At 32.6% G+C, this 21,704-nt stretch overlaps 1 long non-coding RNA gene across 1 annotated transcript in view; it reads right to left on the minus strand.

Annotated features, from left to right (window-relative positions):
- The window catches only part of LOC140048593 (uncharacterized), a 29,137-nt gene extending 7,831 nt beyond the window's left edge, over nt 1–21,306 (minus strand). The window contains exons 1-2 of the long non-coding RNA XR_011845096.1: nt 21,248–21,306; nt 20,413–20,484 (exon numbers count right to left, since the gene is read on the minus strand). This is a non-coding gene — a long non-coding RNA (uncharacterized lncRNA). The remainder of the gene's footprint in view (nt 1–20,412; nt 20,485–21,247) is intronic.
- Between the last annotated feature and the right edge of the window lie 398 nt (nt 21,307–21,704).

Here is a 21,704-nt window from a genome sequence, read left to right on the forward strand (position 1 = left end):
AAAAAATTCGTTTAAAATATGCCTTTTTTTAAACAGTCGTAATTTCTAAACTAGACGGTCAAATTTTTGTGGATGACATATTCTGGAAGTAGATGAGTTGTAGATATCGGATCAGGTATTAATATGGCTAACCGGACATTGTGACGTCATCGTATGGCCACGCGAATATAAAATTTAGTATTTTTATATCTTTCGTCATAGCTCATCACATTGAATAGAGCGCATCTCCACTTATCCGTTTTCCATTTTCACCCCGATTTTGATATTGTCTAGGTCAATCAACTATCTTTCGCATGAGTTAAAAATATTTTAATTTTTTTGACGTCATCATGCCTAAAAATTTAAATCACGTGTGGCATCAATTTCATCTTTACAGTAAATTTTAATCTGTTATAGCTCGTAAGAATAAAATGTGATAATCACGATTAAAACTTTTTCTGGAAGCTATTGGATTGTAGATATGAAATTATGTAAAAATGTTGCCAATCGGATGTTGTGACGTCATCATATGGCCAGTTAAATAAAAAAGGTCGTATTTTCATCTTTTTCGTCATAATTCATTACATTTAAAAGAGCGCGCATCAATATTTAACGTATTCAAATTTCTTCTACACGCTAATACGTTGTTGCTGAGATAATTTGCTTTCGGAATTGCTAACTTCGCTTTTCATTTTAAAACCATCAACATCTTAAAAATTGCAATAAATAGCAGGTCCCGTAATTTCACCTATTCTACACTGTATGTCACTGTATGTGATATGGATACAGAATATACTGTGTATACTATATATGAATTTAAATAATAAAATTCAGCAATAACAACATATCATATTCTTCAGTTCAGATCATAATGCCAACGTGAACACTTCCTTTTGTCCTCAACCTATCCCCTTAATGTTAATGTTGCACCACTTGCGCGGCGGATAACCAAACTCGTCAAAGTGACGAGTTACATGTCTAGTTCTAGTTCTTCTTCTTTCTTTCTGTATGATTTTTGTGTAACGCTTTTCTCTAAAACTCGCAAACATAACATTTCGGTAACTATCTTAACATATTGACATTTACGTAACGTCGTCAAGCGAAGCTTTTCATGACGTTTACAATTGCGCAACGTGACTTACGCGCGATTTAACGATTTTGTCGTATTTAACATAGCTCGACAACCATATAACATTTCAACTTGAAAATTTGCAAAAGTTTAATTTATATCATGCGCTAACTTTCTGTTGAAAAAAAATTGCGTGTTTTACACAAAGTTACGCGCGCACGCGCATTTAAAATTTCAAAATGCGCAAAATTAATTTATAATCATTTTTCTACGCGTTTCATGTCGTTTTAAGCATGTCAAAAATTCCCACGCGTGCGCACATTTCTACGTGTGCGGTGCGCACGTAGCATTGAAAACGTATTTTTTTCGCGTGATTTATGTTTTTCCAGCCTTTTCTAGTAAATTTACCAAATTTTAAACAACTTCGACTTAAAGATACGTCATACGAGCACGTCGAATTGGACAATTTGCGCGCGTTTTTTATGAAAAGGTTAAAAAATTCGTTTAAAATATGCCTTTTTTTAAACAGTCGTAATTTCTAAACTAGACGGTCAAATTTTTGTGGATGACATATTCTGGAAGTAGATGAGTTGTAGATATCGGATCAGGTATTAATATGGCTAACCGGACATTTTGACGTCATCGTATGGCCACGCGAATATAAAATTTAGGATTTTTGTATCTTTCGTCATAGCTCATCACATTGAATAGAGCGCATCTCCACTTATCCGTTTTCCATTTTCACCCCGATTTTGACATTGTCTAGGTCAATCAACTATCTTTCGCATGAGTTAAAAATATTTAAATTTTTTTGACGTCATCATGCCTAAAAATTAAAATCACCTGTGGCAGTAATTTCATCTTTACAGTAAATTTTAATCTGTTATAGCTCGTAAGAATAAAATGTGATAATCAAGATTAAAACTTTTTCTGGAAGCTATTGGATTGTAGATACGAAATTATGTAAAAATGTTGCCAATCGGATGTTGTGACGTCATCATATGGCCAGTTAAATAAAAAAGGTCGTATTTTCATCTTTTGCGTCATAATTCATTACATTTAAAAGAGCGCGCATCAATATTTCACGTATTCAAATTTCTTCTACACGTTAATACGTTGTTGCTGAGATAATTTGCTTTCGGAATTGCTACCTTCGCGTTTCATTTTAAAACCGTCAACATGTTAAAAATTGCAATAAATAGCGGGTCCCGTAATTTCACCTATTCTACACTGTATGTGATATGGATACAGATTATACTGTGTATACTATATATGGATTTAAATAATAAAATTCAGTAATAACAACATATCATATTCTTCAGTTCAGGTCATAATGCCAACGTGAACACTTCCTTTTGTCCTCAACCTATCCCCTTAATGTTAATGTTTCACCACTTGCGCGGCGGATAACCAAACTCGTCAAAGTGACGAGTTACATGTCTAGTCATCTTTTTATTTTTCTTCTTTCTTTCTGTATGATTTTTGTGTAACGCTTTTCTCTAAAACTCGCAAACATAACATTTCGGTAACTATCTTAACATATTGACATTTACGTAACGTCGTCAAGCGAAGCTTTTCATGATGTTTGCAATTGCGCAACGTGACGTACGCGCGATTTAACGATTTTCTCGTATTTAACATATGTTGAAAACCAAATAACATTTCAACTTGAAACTTCGCAAAAGTTTAATTTATATCATGCGCTAACTTTATGTTGAAAAAAAATTGCGTGTTTTACACAAAGTTACGCGCGCACGCGCATTTAAAATTTCAAAATGCGCAAAATTAATTTATAATCAACTTTCTACGCGTTTCTGGTCGTTTTAAGCATGTCAAAAATTCCCACGCGTGCGCACATTTTTACGTGTGCGGTACGCACGTAGCATTGAAAACGTATTTTTTTCGCGTGATTTATGTTTTTCCAGCCTTTTCTAGTAATTTTACCAAATTTTAAACAATTTCAACTTAAAGATACGTCATACGAGTACGTCGAATTGGACAATTTGCGCGCGTTTTTTATGAAAAGGTTAAAAAATTCGTTTAAAATATGCCTTTTTTTAAACAGTCGTAATTTCTAAACTAGACGGTCAATTTTTTGTGGATGACATATTCTGGAAGTAGATGAGTGGTAGATATCGGATCAGGTATTGATATGGCTAACCGGACATTGTGACGTCATCGTATGGCCACGCAAATATAAAATTTAGGATTTTTGTATCTTTCGTCATAGCTCATCACATTGAATAGAGCGTATCTCCACTTATCCGTTTTCCATTTTCACCCCGATTTTGATATTGTCTAGGTCAATCAACTATCTTTCGCATGAGTTAAAAATATTTTAATTTTTTTTACGTCATCGTGCTTAAAAATTTAAATCACGTGTGGCATTAATTTCATCTTTACAGTAAATTTTAATCTGTTATAGCTCGTAAGAATAAAATGTGATAATCACGATTAAAACTTTTTCTGGAAGCTATTGAATTTTAGATACGAAATTATGTAAAAATGTTGCCAATCGGATGTTGTGACGTCATCATATGGCCAGTTATATAAAAAAGGTCGTATTTTCATCTTTTGCGTCATAATTCATTACATTTAAACGAGCGCGCATCAATATTTCCCGTATTCAAATTTCTTCTACACGCTAATACGTTGTTGCTGAGATAATTTCCTTTCGGAATTGCTACCTTCGCGTTTCATTTTAAAACCGTCAACATGTTAAAAATTGCAATAAATAGCGGGTCCCGTAATTTCACCTATTCTATGTATGTCACTGTATGTGATATGGATACAGATTATACTGTGTATACTATATATGAATTTAAATAATAAAATTCAGCAACATATCATATTCTTCAGTTCAGGTCATAATGCCAACATGAACACTTCCTTTTGTCCTCAACCTATCCCCTTAATGTTAATGTTGCACCACTTGCGCGGCGGATAACCAAACTCGTCAAAGTGACGAGTTACATGTCTAGTCTTTTTTAGTTATCCGCACTCAGCGGATAACTCCTTGTAACTGTCCTGTTTCATCATCTTTTTTTTTTTTCTGTATTATTCTTTCTTTCTGTCATTTTTGTGCAGAGCATATCTCAAAAACGTGTAAAGTTAACATTTCATAACTTTGTCAACATATGGGTATTCACCTGAAGTTGTGCTTTTCTATTTTTGAATGACGTCAGAATTGCACAACATGACTTACGCGCGTTTTAACGAATTTCGCGTATTTAACATACATCGAAAACCATATAACAATTTAAATTGAAACTTAACAAAAGTTTTAGTTATATCTTGCGGTAACTGACTTTGTAAAAAAAATGGCATGTTCTACACAAAGTTACGCGCGCACGCGCGTTTAAAATTTCAAAACGCGAAAATTCAATTTCTAATCAACTTTCTACGCGTTTCATGTCATTTTGACCAGGTAAAAAATTCCCACGCGTGCGCATTTTTTTACGCGCGCCGTGCGCACGTAGCGTTGAAAACAAATTTTTTCACGTGATTTATGTTTTTCCAGCCTTTTGTAGTAATTTTACCAACTTTTAAACGATTTAGACTTAAAATTACGTCATACGGGCACGTCGAATTGGATAATTTACGTGGGTTTTTGATGAAAAAGGTAAAAAATTCGTTAAAATTTGTCAAAATTATGCCTTTTTTTAAACAGTCGTAATTTCTAAACTGGACGGTCAACTTTTTGTGGATGACATATTCTTGAAGTTGATGAGGTGTAGATATCGGATCATGTAATAATATGGCTAACCGGACATTGTGACGTCATCGTATGGCCACGCGAATATAAAATATAGGATTTTTGTATCTTTCATCATAGCGCATGACATTTAATAGAGCGCATCTCCAATTATCTGTTTTCCATTTTTACCCCGATTTTTATATTATCTAGGTCAATCAACTATCTTTCGTATGAGTTAAAAATATTTTAATTTTTATGACGTCATCATGTCTAAAAATGTAAATAACGTGGGTCACTTATTTTCGTCTTTACAGTAAATTTCAATCTGTTATAGCTCGTCAGAATAAAACGTGATAATCATTATTAAAACGTTTTCTGGAAGCTATTGGATTGTAGATACGAATTTATGTAAACATTTTGCCAATCGGATGTTGTGACGTCATCATATGACCAGTTAAATAAAAAAAGTCGTATTTTCATCTTTTGCGTCATAATTCATCACATTTAAAAGAGCGCGCATCAATATTTTACGTATTTAAATTTCTTCTACACATTAATATTTTGTTGCCGAGATAATTTCCTTCCGAAATTGCTATCTTAGTATTTCATTTTGATACCGTCGCTATGTTAAAAATTGGATTAAATGGCGTGTCCAGTCATTTCACCTATTCTACACAGTATGTAATATGTATACAGATTACATTGTATATATAATATGACACAAAATAACAGAATTCAGCAATAACAACATATCATATTCTTCAGATCAGGTCATATTGCCACAATCTTTTTCTGTGTGCAATATTCTAACGTATGACGTCTACGTGACCTTTGTCGTGCGGATAACTAACTCGTCAAAGTGACGAGTTACATGTCTAGTCTTAATCTTCTTTCTTTCTGTATGATTTTTGTGTAACGCTTTTCTCTAAAACTTGCAAACATAACATTTTGTTAACTATGTTAACATTTTGACATTTATGTAACGTCGTCAAGCGAAGCTTTTCATGATGTTTACAATCGCGCAACGTGACGTACGCGCGATTTAACGATTTTCTCGTATTTAACATATGTCGAAAACCAAATAACATTTTAAAGTGAAACTTTGCAAAAGTTTAATTTATATCATGCGCTAACCTTCTGTTGAAAAAAAATTGCGTGTTTTACACAAAGTTACGCGCGCACGCGCATTTAAAATTTCAAAATGCGCAAAATTAATTTCTAATCAACTTTCTACGCGTTTCATGTCGGTTTAAGCATGTCAAAAATTCCCACGCATGCGCACATTTTTACGTGTGCGGAGCGCACGTAGCATTGAAAACGTATTTTTTTCGCGTGATTTATGTTTTTCCAGCCTTTTCTAGTAATTTTACCAAATTTTAAACAATTTTGACTTAAAGATACGTCATACGAGCACGTCGAATTGGACAATTTGCGCGCGTTTTTTATGAAAACGTTAAAAAATTCGTTTAAAATATGCCTTTTTTAAAACAGTCGTAATTTCTAAACTAAACGGTCAACTTTTTGTGGATGGCATTTTCTGGAAGTAGATGAGTTGTAGATATTGGATCAGGTATTAATATGGCTAACCGGACATTGTGATGTCATCGTATGGGCACGCAAATATAAAATTTAGGATTTTGTATCTTTCGTCATAGCTCATCACATTGAATAGAGCGCATCTCCACTTATCCGTTTTCCATTTTTACCCCGATTTTGATATTGTCTAGGTCAATCAACTATCTTTCGCATGAGTTAAAAATATTTTAATTTTTTTTACGTCATCGTGCTTAAAAATTTAAATCACGTGTGGCATTAATTTCATCTTTACAGTAAATTTTAATCTGTTATAGCTCGTAAGAATAAAATGTGATAATCACGATTAAAACTTTTTCTGGAAGCTATTGGACTGTAGATACGAAATTATGTAAAAATGTTGCCAATCGGATGTTGTGACGTCATCATATGGCCAGTTAAATAAAAAAGGTCGTATTTTCATCTTTTGCGTCATAATTCATTACATTTAAACGAGCGCGCATCAATATTTCACGTATTCAAATTTCTTCTACATGCTAATACGTTGTTGCTGAGATAATTTCCTTTCGGAATTGCTAGCTTCGCGTTTCATTTTAAAACCGTCAACATGTTAAAAATTGCAATAAATAGCGGGTCCCGTAATTTCACCTATTCTACACTGTATGTGATATGGATACAGATTATACTGTGTATACTACAGTATATATGAATTTAAACAATAAATTTCAGCAATAACAACATATCATATTCTTCAGTTCAGGTCATAATGCCAACGTGAACACTTCCTTTTGTCCTCAACCTATCCCCTTAATGTTAATGTTGCACCACTTGCGCGGCGGATAACCAAACTCGTCAAAGTGACGAGTTACATGTCTAGTTAGTTATCCGCTTAGTAGCGGATAACTCCTTGTGATTGTAGTGGATCAATATTTTTTTTTTTTTTCTGTATTATTCTTATTTCTTTCCCATTTTTTTGTGAGTCACGTTTCTCTAAAATGTGTAAACGTAACATTTTATAACTTTGACAACATGTGGGCATTTACGTGAAGTTGTGCATCTCCTATTTTGAATGACGTCAGAGTTGCGCAACGTGACTTGCGCGCGATTTTATGAATTTCAATGATTGATCATAGCTTAAAAACCAAGAGTAATTTTTTGTTTACCCTTTATGAAAATTTAAGTCATATCAAGGGCAAACTGTTAGTGCACTAAAAATGGCATGTTTTACAAAAAGTTACGCGTGCACGCGCATTTAAAATTTCAAAATGCGCAAAATTAATTTCTAATCAACTTTCTACGCGTTTCATGTCATTTTAAGCATGTAAAAAATTCCCACGCGTGCGCACATTTTTACGTGTGCGGTGCGCACGTAGCATTAAAAACATGTTTTTTTCGAGTGATTTATGTTTTTCCAGTCTTTTATAGTAATTTTACCAACTTTTAATCACTTTCGACTTAAAAGTTACGTCATACGAGCACGTCGAATTGGACAATTTGCGCTCGTTTTTGATGAAAAAGTACAAAAATTTGTCAAAATTATGCCTTTTTTTAAACAGTCGTAATTTCTAAACTACACGGTCAACTTTTTGTGGATGACATATTCCGGAAGTTGATGAGTTGTAGATATCGGATCATGTATTAATATGGCTAACCGGACATTTTAACGTCATCGTATGGCCACGCGAATATAAAATTGAGGATTTTTGTATCTTTCGTCATAGCTCATCACATTTAATAGAGCGCATCTCCACTTATCCATTTTCCATTTTCACCCCGATTTTGATATTGTCTAGGTCAATCAACTATCTTTCGCATGAGTTAAAAATATTTTAATGATTATGACGTCATCATGCCTAAAAATTTAAATTACATGTGGCATTAATTTCATCTTTACAGAACATTTTAATCTGTTATAGCTCGTAAGAATAAAATGTGATAATCACGATTAAAACGTTTTCTGGAAGCTATTGGATTGTAGATACAAAATCATGTAAAAATTTGGCAAATCGGATGTTGTGACGTCATCATATGGCCAGTTAAATAAAAAAAGTCGTATTTTCATATTTTGCGTCATAGTTCATTACATTTAAAAGAGCGCGCATTAATATTTTACGTATTAAAATTTCTTCTACACGTTAATATGTTGTTGCTGAGATAATTTCCTTCCGAAATTCCTATATCAGTGTTTCATTTTCATACCGTCACCATGTTAAAAATTGGAATAAATGACGGGACCCGTAATTTCGCCTATCCTACACTGTATTAATATGTATACAGATTATACTATGTATACTGTAAATAGTATATGACACAAAATATACAGCATTTAGCACTAACAACATATTATACTCTTCAGTTCATGTCAATATGCCATAATCTTTTTCTGTGTCCAATGTATGACGTGCACGTGGCGTTTGTCGTGCGGATAACTAACTCGTCAAAGTGACGAGTTTCATGTCTAGTTATTCTTCTTCTTTCTTTCTGTATGATTTTTGTGTAACGCTTTTCTCTAAAACTCGCAAACATAACATTTCGGTAACTATGTTAACATTTTGACATTTATGTAACGTCGTCAAGCGAAGCTTTTCATGATGTTTACAATTGCGCAACGTGACGTACGCGCGATTTAACGATTTTCTCGTATCTAACATATGTCGAAAACCAAATAACATTTTAAAGTGAAACTTTGCAAAAGTTTAATTTATATCATGCGCTAACTTTCTGTTGAAAAAAAATTGCGTGTTTTACACAAAGTTACGCGCGCACGCGTATTTAAAATTTCAAAATGCGCAAAATTAATTTATAATCAACTTTCTACGCGTTTTATGTCGTTTTAAGCATGTCAAAAATTCCCACGCGTGCGCACATTTTTACGTGTGCGGTGCGCACGTAGCATTGAAAACGTATTTTTTTCGCGTGATTTATGTTTTTCCAGCCTTTTCTAGCAATTTTACCAAATTTTAAACAATTTCGACTTAAAGATACGTCATACGAGCACGTCGAATTGGGCAATTTGCGCGCGTTTTTTATGAAAAGGTTAAAAAATTCGTTTAAAATATGCCTTTTTTTAAACAGTCGTAATTTCTAAACTAGACGGTCAACTTTTTGTGGATGACATATTCTGGAAGTAGATGAGTTGTAGATATCGGATCAGGTATTAATATGGCTAACCGGACATTGTGACGTCATCGTATGGCCACGCGAATATAAAATTTAGGATTTTTGTATCTTTCGTCATAACTCATCACATTGAATAGAGCGCATCTCCACCTATTCGTTTTCTATTTTCACCCTGATTTTGATATTGTCTAGGTCAATCAACTATCTTTCGCATGAGTTAAAAATATTTTAATTTTTTTGACGTCATCATGCCTAAAAATTTAAATCACGTGTGGCATCAATTTCATCTTTACAGTAAATTTTAATCTGTTATAGCTCGTAAGAATAAAATGTGATAATCACGATTAAAACTTTTTCTGGAAGCTATTGGATTGTAGATACGAAATTATGTAAAAATGTTGCCAATCGGATGTTGTGACGTCATCATATGGCCAGTTAAATGAAAAAGGTCGTATTTTCATCTTTTGCGTCATAATTCATTACATTTAAAAGAGCGCGCATCAATATTTCACGTATTCAAATTTCTTCTACACGCTAATACGTTGTTGCTGAGATAATTTCCTTTCGGAATTGCTACCTTCGCGTTTTATTTTAAAACCGTCAACATGTTAAAAATTGCAATAAATAGCAGGTCCCGTAATTTCACCTATTCTACACTGTATGTCACTGTATGTGATATGGATACAGAATATACTGTGTATACTATTATATGAATTTAAATAATAAAATTCAGCAATAACAACATATCATATTCTTCAGTTCAGATCATAATGCCAACGTGAACACTTCCTTTTGTCCTCAACCTATCCCCTTAATGTTAATGTTGCACCACTTGCGCGGCGGATAACCAAACTCGTCAAAGTGACGAGTTACATGTCTAGTTGGTTATCCGCAACGAAGTTGCAGGATAACCTCTTGTGATTGTACGAAATCATCATCATCATCATCATCATCATCATCAACTTTTTATTGGTTATCCGCAACGAAGTTGCAGGATAACCTCTTGTGATTGTACGAAATCATTGGTTATCCGCAACGAAGTTGCAGGATAACCTCTTGTGATTGTACGAAATCATCATCAACATCTTTTTATTGGTTATCCGCAACGAAGTTGCAGGATAACCTCTTGTGATTGTACGAAATCATCATCAACATCAACTTTTTATTAGTTATCCGCTTAGTAGCGGATAACTCCTTGTGATTGTAGTGGATCAATATTTTTTTTTTTTTTCTGTATTCTTCTTATTTCTTTCCCATTTTTTTGTGAATCACGTTTCTCTAAAATGTGTAAACATAACATTTTATAACTTTGACAACATGTGGGCATTTACGTGAAGTTGTGCATCTCCTATTTTGAATGACGTCAGAGTTGCGCAACGTGACTTGCGCGCGATTTTATGATTTTTAATGATTGATCATAGCTTTAAAACCAAGAGTAATTTTTTTTTTACCCTTTATGAAAATTTAAGTCATATCAAGGGCAAATTGTTAGTACACTAAAAATGGCATGTTTTACAAAAAGTTACGCGTGCACGCGCATTTAAAATTTCAAAATGCGCAAAATTAATTTCTAATCAACTTTCTACGCGTTTCATGTCATTTTAAGCATGTAAAAAATTCCCACGCGTGCGCACATTTTTGCGTGTGCGGTGCGCACGTAGCATTAAAAACATATTTTTTTCGAGTGATTTATGTTTTTCCAGCCTTTTATAGTACTTTTACCAACTTTTAAACACTTTCGACTTAAAGTTACGTCATACAAGCACGTCGAATTGGACAATTTGCGCACGTTTTTGATGAAAAAGTACAAAAATTTGTCAAAATTATGCCTTTTTTTAAACAGTCGTAATTTCTAAACTAAACGGTCAACTTTTTGTGGATGGCATATTCTGGAAGTAGATGAGTTGTAGATATCGAATCATGTATTAATATGGCTAACCGGACATTGTGACGTCATCGTATGGCCACGCGAATATAAAATTTAGGATTTTTGTATCTTTCGTCATAGCTCATCACATTTAATAGAGCGCATCTCCAGTTATCCGTTTTCCATTTTCACTTCGATTTTGATATTGTCTAGGACAATCAACTATCTTTCGCACGAGTTAAAAAATTTTTATTTTTTATGACGTCATCATGCCTAAAACTTTTAATTACGTGTGGCATTAATTTCATCTTTACAGTAAATTTTAATCTGTTATAGCTCGTAAGAGTAAAATGTGATAATTACGATTAAAACGTTTTCTGGAAGCTATTGGATTGTAGATACGAAATCATGTGAAAATGTTGCCAATCGGTTGTTGTGACGTCATCATATGGCCAGTTAAATAAAAAAAGTCGTATTTTCATCTTTTACGTCATAATGCATTACATTTAAAAAAGCGCGCATCAATATTTCACGTATTCAAATTTCTTCTACACGTTAATATGTTGTTGCTGAGATAATTTCCTTCCGAAATTGCTACATTTGCGTTTCATTTTGAAACCGTCAACATGTTAAAAATTTCAATAAATAGCGGGTCCCGTAATTTCACCTATTCTACACTGTATGTAATATGTATACAGATTATACTGTGTATACTATATGACAGAAAATTGACAGAATTCAGCACCAACAACATATCATATTCTTCAGTTCATGTCATAATGCCATAATCTTTTTCTGTGTGCCATATACCAACGTATGACGTGCACGTGGCGTTTGTCGTGCGGATAACTAACTCGTCAAAGTGACGAGTTACATGTCTAGTTTCTCTTCTTTCTTTCTGTATGATTTTTGTGGAACGCTTTTCTCGAAAACTTGCAAACATAACATTTTGTAACTTTCTCAACATATCGTCATGCACATGAAGATGTGCAGCGAAGCTTTTCATGATATTTACAATTGCGCAACGTGACCTACGCGCGATTTAACGATTTTGTCGTATTTAACATAGCTCGACAACCAAATAACATTTCAACTTGAAACTTTGCAAAAGTTTAATTTATATCATGCGCTAACTTTCTGTTGAAAAAAAATTGCGTGTTTTACACAAAGTTACGCGCGCACGCGCATATAAAATTTCAAAATGCGCAAAATTAATTTATAATCAACTTTCTACGCGTTTCATGTCGTTTTAAGCATGTCAAAAATTCCCACGCGTGCGCACATTTTTACGTGTGCGGTGCGCACGTAGCATTGAAAACGTATTTTTTTCGCGTGATTTATGTTGTTCCAGCTTTTTCAAGTAATTTTACCAAATTTTAAACAATTTCGACTTAAAGATACGTCATACGAGCACGTCGAATTGGACAATTGGCGCGCGTTTTTTATGAAAAGGTTAAAAAATTCGTTTAAAATATGCCTTTTTTTAAACAGTCGTAATTTCTAAACTAGACGGTCAACTTTTTGTGGATGGCATATTCTGGAAGTAGATGAGTTGTAGATATCGAATCAGGTAGTAATATGGCTAACTGGACATTGTGACGTCATTGTATGGCCACACGAATATAAAATTTAGGATTTTTGTATCTTTCGTCATAGCTCATCACATTGAATAGAGCGCATCTCCACTTATCCGTTTTCCATTTTCACCCCGATTTTGATATTGTCTAGGTCAATCAAGTATCTTTCGCATGAGTTAAAAATATTTTAATTTTTTTGACGTCATCATGCCTAAAAATTTAAATCACGTGTGGCATTAATTTCATCTTTACAGTAAATTTTAATCTGTTATAGCTCGTAAGAATAAAATGTGATAATCACGATTAAAACTTTTTCTGGAAGCTATTGGATTGTAGATACGAAATTATGTAAAAATGTTGCCAATCGGATGTTGTGACGTCATCATATGGCTAGTTAAACAAAAAAGGTCGTATTTTCATCTTTTGCGTCATAATTCATTACATTTAAAAGAGTGCGCATCAATATTTCACGTATTCAAATTTCTTCTACACGCTAATACGTTGTTGCTGAGATAATTTCCTTTCGGAATTGCTACCTTCGCGTTTCATTTTAAAACCGTCAACATGTTAAAAATTGCAATAAATAGCGGGTCCCGTAATTTCACCTATTCTACACTGTATGTGATATGGATACAGATACTGTGTATACTATATATGAATTTAAATAATAAAATTCAGCATTAACAACATATCATATTCTTCAGTTCAGGTCATAATGCCAACGTGAACACTTCCTTTTGTCCTCAACCTATCCTCTTAATGTTTATGTTGCACCACTTGCGCGGCGGATAACCAAACTCGTCAAATTGACGAGTTACATGTCTAGTTTCTCTTCTTTCTTTCTGTATGATTTTTGTGGAACGCTTTTCTCGAAAACTTGCAAACATAACATTTTGTAACTTTCTCAACATATCGTCATGCACATGAAGATGTGCAGCGAAGCTTTTCATGATATTTACAATTGCGCAACGTGACCTACGCGCGATTTAACGATTTTGTCGTATTTAACATAGCTCGACAACCAAATAACATTTCAACTTGAAACTTTGCAAAAGTTTAATTTATATCATGCGCTAACTTTCTGTTGAAAAAAAATTGCGTGTTTTACACAAAGTTACGCGCGCACGCGCATATAAAATTTCAAAATGCGCAAAATTAATTTATAATCAACTTTCTACGCGTTTCATGTCGTTTTAAGCATGTCAAAAATTCCCACGCGTGCGCACATTTTTACGTGTGCGGTGCGCACGTAGCATTGAAAACGTATTTTTTTCGCGTGATTTATGTTGTTCCAGCTTTTTCAAGTAATTTTACCAAATTTTAAACAATTTCGACTTAAAGATACGTCATACGAGCACGTCGAATTGGACAATTGGCGCGCGTTTTTTATGAAAAGGTTAAAAAATTCGTTTAAAATATGCCTTTTTTTAAACAGTCGTAATTTCTAAACTAGACGGTCAACTTTTTGTGGATGGCATATTCTGGAAGTAGATGAGTTGTAGATATCGAATCAGGTAGTAATATGGCTAACTGGACATTGTGACGTTATCGTATGGCCACACGAATATAAAATTTAGGATTTTTGTATCTTTCGTCATAGCTCATCAGATTGAATAGAGCGCATCTCCACTTATCCGTTTTCCATTTTCACCCCGATTTTGATATTGTCTAGGTCAATCAAGTATCTTTCGCATGAGTTAAAAATATTTTAATTTTTTTGACGTCATCATGCCTAAAAATTTAAATCACGTGTGGCATTAATTTCATCTTTACAGTAAATTTTAATCTGTTATAGCTCGTAAGAATAAAATGTGATAATCACGATTAAAACTTTTTCTGGAAGCTATTGGATTGTAGATACGAAATTATGTAAAAATGTTGCCAATCGGATGTTGTGACGTCATCATATGGCTAGTTAAACAAAAAAGGTCGTATTTTCATCTTTTGCGTCATAATTCATTACATTTAAAAGAGTGCGCATCAATATTTCACGTATTCAAATTTCTTCTACACGCTAATACGTTGTTGCTGAGATAATTTCCTTTCGGAATTGCTACCTTCGCGTTTCATTTTAAAACCGTCAACATGTTATAAATTGCAATAAATAGCGGGTCCCGTAATTTCACCTATTCTACACTGTATGTGTGATATGGATACAGATTATACTGTGTATACTATATATGAATTTAAATAATAAAATTCAGCAATAACAACATATCATATTCTTCAGTTCAGGTCATAATGCCAACGTGAACACTTCCTTTTGTCCTCAACCTATCCCCTTAATGTTAATGTTGCACCACTTGCGCGGCGGATAACCAAACTCGTCAAAGTGACGAGTTACATGTCTAGTCATCTTTTTATTTTTGGTTATCCGCAACGAAGTTGCAGGATAACCTCTTGTGATTGTACGAAATCATCATCATCATTGGTTATCCGCAACGAAGTTGCAGGATAACCTCTTGTGATTGTACGAAATCATCATCATCTTTTTCTTAATCTTCTTTCTTTCTGTATGATTTTTGTGTAACGCTTTTCTCTAAAACTTGCAAACATAACATTTTGTTAACCATGTTAACATTTTGACATTTATGTAACGTCGTCAAGCGAAGCTTTTCATGATGTTTACAATTGCGCAACGTGACGTACGCGCGATTTAACGATTTTCTCGTATTTAACATATGTCGAAAACCAAATAACATTTTAAAGTGAAACTTTGCAAAAGTTTAATTTATATCATGCGCTAACTTTCTGTTGAAAAAAAATTGCGTGTTTTACACAAAGTTACGCGCGCACGCGCATTTAAAATTTCAAAATGCGCAAAATTAATTTATAATCAACTTTCTACGCGTTTCATGTCGTTTTAAGCATGTCAAAAATTCCCACGCGTGCGCACATTTCTACGTGTGCGGTGCGCACGTAGCATTGAAAACGTATTTTTTTCGCGTGATTTATGTTTTTCCAGCCTTTTCTAGTAATTTTACCAAATTTTAAACAATTTCGACTTAAAGATACGTCATACGAGCACGTCAAATTGGACAATTTGCGCGCGTTTTTTATGAAAAGGTTAAAAAATTCGTTTAAAATATGCCTTTTTTTAAACAGTCGTAATTTCTAAACTAGACGGTCAAATTTTTGTGGATGACATATTCTGGAAGTAGATGAGTTTTAGATATCGGATCAGGTATTAATATGGCTAACCGGACATTGTGACGTCATCGTATGGCCACGCGAATATAAAATTTAGGATTTTTGTATCTTTCGTCATAGCTCATCACATTGAATAGAGCGCATCTCCACTTATCCGTTTTCCATTTTCACCCCGATTTTGATATTGTCTAGGTCAATCAACTATCTTTTGCATGAGTTAAAAATATTTTAATTTTTTTGACGTCATCATGCCTAAAAATTTAAATCACGTATGGCATCAATTTCATCTTTACAGTAAATTTTAATCTGTTACAGCTCGTAAGAATAAAGTGTGATAATCACGATTAAAACTTTTTCTGGAAGCTATTGGATTGTAGATACGAAATTATGTAAAAATGTTGCCAATCGGATGTTGTGACGTCATCATATGGCCAGTTAAATAAAAAAGGTCGTATTTTCATCTTTTGCGTCATAATTCATTACATTTAAACGAGCGCGCATCAATATTTCACGTATTCAAATTTCTTCTACACGCTAATACGTTGTTGCTGAGATAATTTCCTTTCGGAATTGCTACCTTCGCGTTTAATTTTAAAACCGTCAACATGTTAAAAATTGCAATAAATGGCGGGTCCCGTAATTTCACCTATTCTATGTATGTCACTGTATGTGATATGGATACAGATTATACTGTGTATACTATATATGAATTTAAATAATAAAATTCAGCAATAACAACAGATCATATTCTTCAGTTCAGGTCATAATGCCAACGTGAACACTTCCTTTTGTCCTCAACCTATCCCCTTAATGTTAATGTTGCACCACTTGCGCGGCGGATAACCAAACTCGTCAAAGTGACGAGTTACATGTCTAGTCATCTTTTTCTTAATCTTCTTTCTTTCTGTATGATTTTTGTGTAACGCTTTTCTCTAAAACTTGCAAACATAACATTTTGTTAACTATGTTAACATTTTGACATTTATGTAACGTCGTCAAGCGAAGCTTTTCATGATGTTTACAATCGCGCAACGTGACGTACGCGCGATTTAACGATTTTCTCGTATTTAACATATGTCGAAAACCAAATAACATTTTAAAGTGAAACTTTGCAAAAGTTTAATTTATATCATGCGCTAACCTTCTGTTGAAAAAAAATTGCGTGTTTTACACAAAGTTACGCGCGCACGCGCATTTAAAATTTTAAAATGCGCAAAATTAATTTCTAATCAACTTTCTACGCGTTTCATGTCGGTTTAAGCATGTCAAAAATTCCCACGCATGCGCACATTTTTACGTGTGCGGAGCACACGTAGCATTGAAAACGTATTTTTTTCGCGTGATTTATGTTTTTTCAGCCTTTTCTAGTAATTTTACCAAATTTTAAACAATTTTGACTTAAAGATACGTCATACGAGCACGTCGAATTGGCCAATTTGCGCGCGTTTTTTATGAAAAGGTTAAAAAATTCGTTTAAAATATGACTTTTTTTAAACAGTCGTAATTTCTAAACTAGACGGTCAAATTTTTGTGGATGACATTTTCTAGAAGTAGATGAGTTGTAGATATCGGATCAGGTATTAATATGGCTAACCGGACATTGTGACGTCATCGTATGGCCACGCGAATATAAAATTTAGGATTTTTGTATCTTTCGTCATAGCTCATCACATTGAATAGAGCGCATCTCCACTTATCCGTTTTTCATTTTCACCCCGATTTTGATATTGTCTAGGTCAATCAACTATCTTTCGCATAAGTTAAAAATATTATAATTTTTTTGACGTCATCATGCCTAAAAATTTAAATCACGTGTGGCATCAATTTCATCTTTACAGTAAATTTTAATCTGTTATAGCTCGTAAGAATAAAATTTGATAATCACGATTAAAACTTTTTCTGGAAGCTATTGGATTGTAGATACGAAATTATGTAAAAATGTTGCCAATCGGATGTTGTGACGTCATCATATGGCCAGTTAAATAAAAAAGGTCGTATTTTCATCTTTTGCGTCATAATTCATTACATTTAAAAGAGCGCGCATCAATATTTCACGTATTCAAATTTCTTCTACACGCTAATACGTTGTTGCTGAGATAATTTCCTTTCGGAATTGCTACCTTCCCGTTTCATTTTAAAACCGTCAACATGTTAAAAATTGCAATAAATAGCGGGTCCCGTAAGTTCACATATTCTACACTGTATGTGATATGGATACAGATTATACTGTGTATACTACAGTATATATGAATTTAAACAATAAATTTCAGCAATAACAACATATCATATTCTTCAGTTCAGGTCATAATGCCAACGTGAACACTTCCTTTTGTCCTCAACCTATCCCCTTAATGTTAATGTTGCACCACTTGCGCGGCGGATAACCAAACTCGTCAAAGTGACGAGTTACATGTCTAGTTATTCTTCTTTCTGTACACTTTTTGTTCGTCAAATATCTCAAAAAGTTGAATAGCAATGATCACAAAAATTTTACAATGTCTTTCAAATACTTTAACTTAGCCATAATAAGCTTTTCAGCGTGATCACTGACCCGTGACGTCACGTATACGCGATTTTGTGAAATCACATTATCAATCATATATCCATAATTCATTATCACATATTTATGAAATTCACTACACGTAAACTTCAGGTCAAGGTAAAAATATTAGCAAATAAAAACGCATGCGCACGTATAGACATGCGCGTGAAATCGCGCGTTAAAAATTTAAAAGGCTCAAAATTAAGTTTTGATCAATTTAGAGCATGAATTAGGCCATTTGCGTGTTTCAAAAAATTACTGCGCAAAAACACGTTTTTGCGCGCGCGATACTTAAAAAGCGTAAAAATACGATTTTTTTGTAGAAATCGCATTCTACTCACCATCCTTAGTACATTCACCAAATTTGAGTCAGTTCCGACTTAAAATAACGCTATACGAGCACGTTAAAAATGACAAAATGCGCACATTTATTTCACAAAAGTTCTGAAAATGGTGAAAAATATGTCTTTTTTAAAATGAAAATAACTCTTCAGAATGCACGATGACACCTAAGTTTTTTAACTTATTCGTGAAGCCATTGAGTTGTAGATATAAATGTATATACACATTAGACGTAAAAAATGGTATTACGTCATCAAATGGCCACTTGAATTTAACAATTAGGATTTTTTTCCGTTTTGTTTAGGTTATCACATTCAATAGAGCGCATCTCCGCTATTTGACCTCGATTTTCGCACAAATTTCAGTGTGTGCTTGCTTAATTATTTATCTTTCTCATAAGTTGTCAGTGTTGTCATTTTGATGACGTCATCACGCGTAAAAACTTGAATAACGTAGGTCGTGTAATTTCACCTTCGCCGTAAATTTGAATATCTTACAGCTTTTCAGAATTGAAGGTTACCTTGACGATTATAATTTATTATGAAAGCTGATGAAATGTAGATATGAATTCATATAAAAACCAAGCGTATCAGATGTTGTGACGTTAACATATGGCCAGATGAAGTTAAAAAGTAGTTTTTTCATCTTTTTCGTCAAAGTTATACAAATTTCAAAGAGCGCGCACAGCGCTTCTACGTGCCAGATTCTCTTCCAATTCTTATATTTATTTGCTCAATTTATTATCTTTCGAAATTGTCATCTTTGAGTTTATTTTGATAATTCCATCATACCAAAAAATTAGAACATGATGTGTGTCCCGTAATTTCACCTATGCTACACTGTGTATAGATATACAGTATATACTGTACATATTGTATATGGCATATAATAGGCACAACTCAGCGATATAAGATTATGCATCATGTCATAGGATGGCGTACATCAACTTTTTACGATCGTATGTTAACGTACATGCATGTTTAAAAAATGTTAATTTCATTAAAATGATAACAATGATCACCTATAATTCGTCAAAGTGACGAATTAAATTCTAGTATTTATATTGTGATATTTAAAATAAAAATTTATTTTGAAATATTATTATTTAAAAAAATAAAGTTCATTCATGGTGGATGAGAAAAAAACTATTAATTACTAAATTATAAATTACATTATTACTCTATTAGTGATGTCAAAATATGTTATGTTAAAATAAATGTGGTAAATATAATTATTTTAACAATTTGCAAAGTATAAGTAAATTGCTATATATCCAATCTGTTTTTACATTATTTTGTTGAAATGTCTACATATATATATATTGTGATATTGATTTTAAATTATTATGTATTATTAAAAAAATTAAGTTCAAACTATTGATTTTTAAAGTTATTTATTACAAGATCACAAATTGTGAAATTATATAATAATATTAATCCATTATCATTGCTTAACCAACAATGTAAAACAATTTGTAATTTAATTCTAAATTAAACCAAATTGGTAAAACTAAGCAAACATAAGCAATACACTTACAGTGTTTCCAATGCTGTCAAACCAGCAAATACATTGGCTTGTAATGTACTTATTTGGTTACTGTACAAATCCCTTAAAAGTAAAAAGAATGCACAGTATGAGTAAATCACAATATCCAAGCTGTTTTAAAATTATTTTAGTTTTTCTGTCACCTCAAATGTTGAAATGTCTACATTCCTGTACATTATACAGTAGTTATACTGCATGTACTCTATTGTATGTACTTTAGTTATGTCAAAATATATTATGTTAAAATAAAAATGTGGTAAATATATTTAAATTCACATTTTTTAATTGTTTTACAACAATAAATAATTCAATCATGGTAGATAAATTATAAAAAATGTTGATTTTAAAATTCTTTTTACTGTAAATAATTAAATTATGGAATCATAATGTACACATTAGTCCATTATTACAATTGAACCTACAACCTACAATGCATGCATTGTATTGTATCAATATTTTATGGAAAAATATACAATATATAGGTAAATTTTAATAGTTTTTATTCTCATAAGACAAAATTATTACATAAATAAATATTATTTATTTAGTAACATTCATTATAATGATATTTATATTGCAAATATTTAAAATCAAAGATAAATTTTGAATTATTATATATTACAGAAAAAATAAAGTTCATTCATGGTGGATGAACTATGAGACTAGTGATTTTTAAAGATATTTTTATAAGATCACAAATTGTGAAATTATGTAAACATTTTAATCCATTATCATTGTTTAACCAACAAAGTAAAATAATTTTATATTTAATTTCTATATTTAAACCAAATTGGTAAAAGTAAGCAAACATAAGCAATACACTTACAGTGTTTCCAATGCTGTCAAACCAGCAAATGCATTGGCTTGTAATGTACTTATTTGGTTATACCTCAAATTCCTTAAAAGTAAAAAGAATGCACAGTATAAGTAAATCACAATATCCAAGCTGTTTTTAAATTATTTTAGTTTTTCTGTCACCTCAAATGTTGAAATGTCTACATTCCTGTACATTATTACTCTATTAGTGATGTCAAAATATGTTATGTTAAAATAAATATGGTAAATATAATTATAAAAATAAAAAATGATAGAATATATTCTATTATTAATGTCTAATTGTATTTCTAAATTAAAACCAAATAAATAAACTGATTGAAACAACATAAAATTACTCTAAACCATCAGCTGTAGTTCAACATTAACAACTGCACCCCCCCCCCCCCCCCCCCCCCCCCCTCTGGTCACTATTATCATGGACCTTTAAATTAGCATGAATCTATATA

This window comes from Antedon mediterranea, chromosome 5 (genome assembly GCF_964355755.1).
Source record: "Antedon mediterranea chromosome 5, ecAntMedi1.1, whole genome shotgun sequence".
NCBI classification, from domain to species: Eukaryota; Metazoa; Echinodermata; class Crinoidea; order Comatulida; family Antedonidae; genus Antedon; species Antedon mediterranea.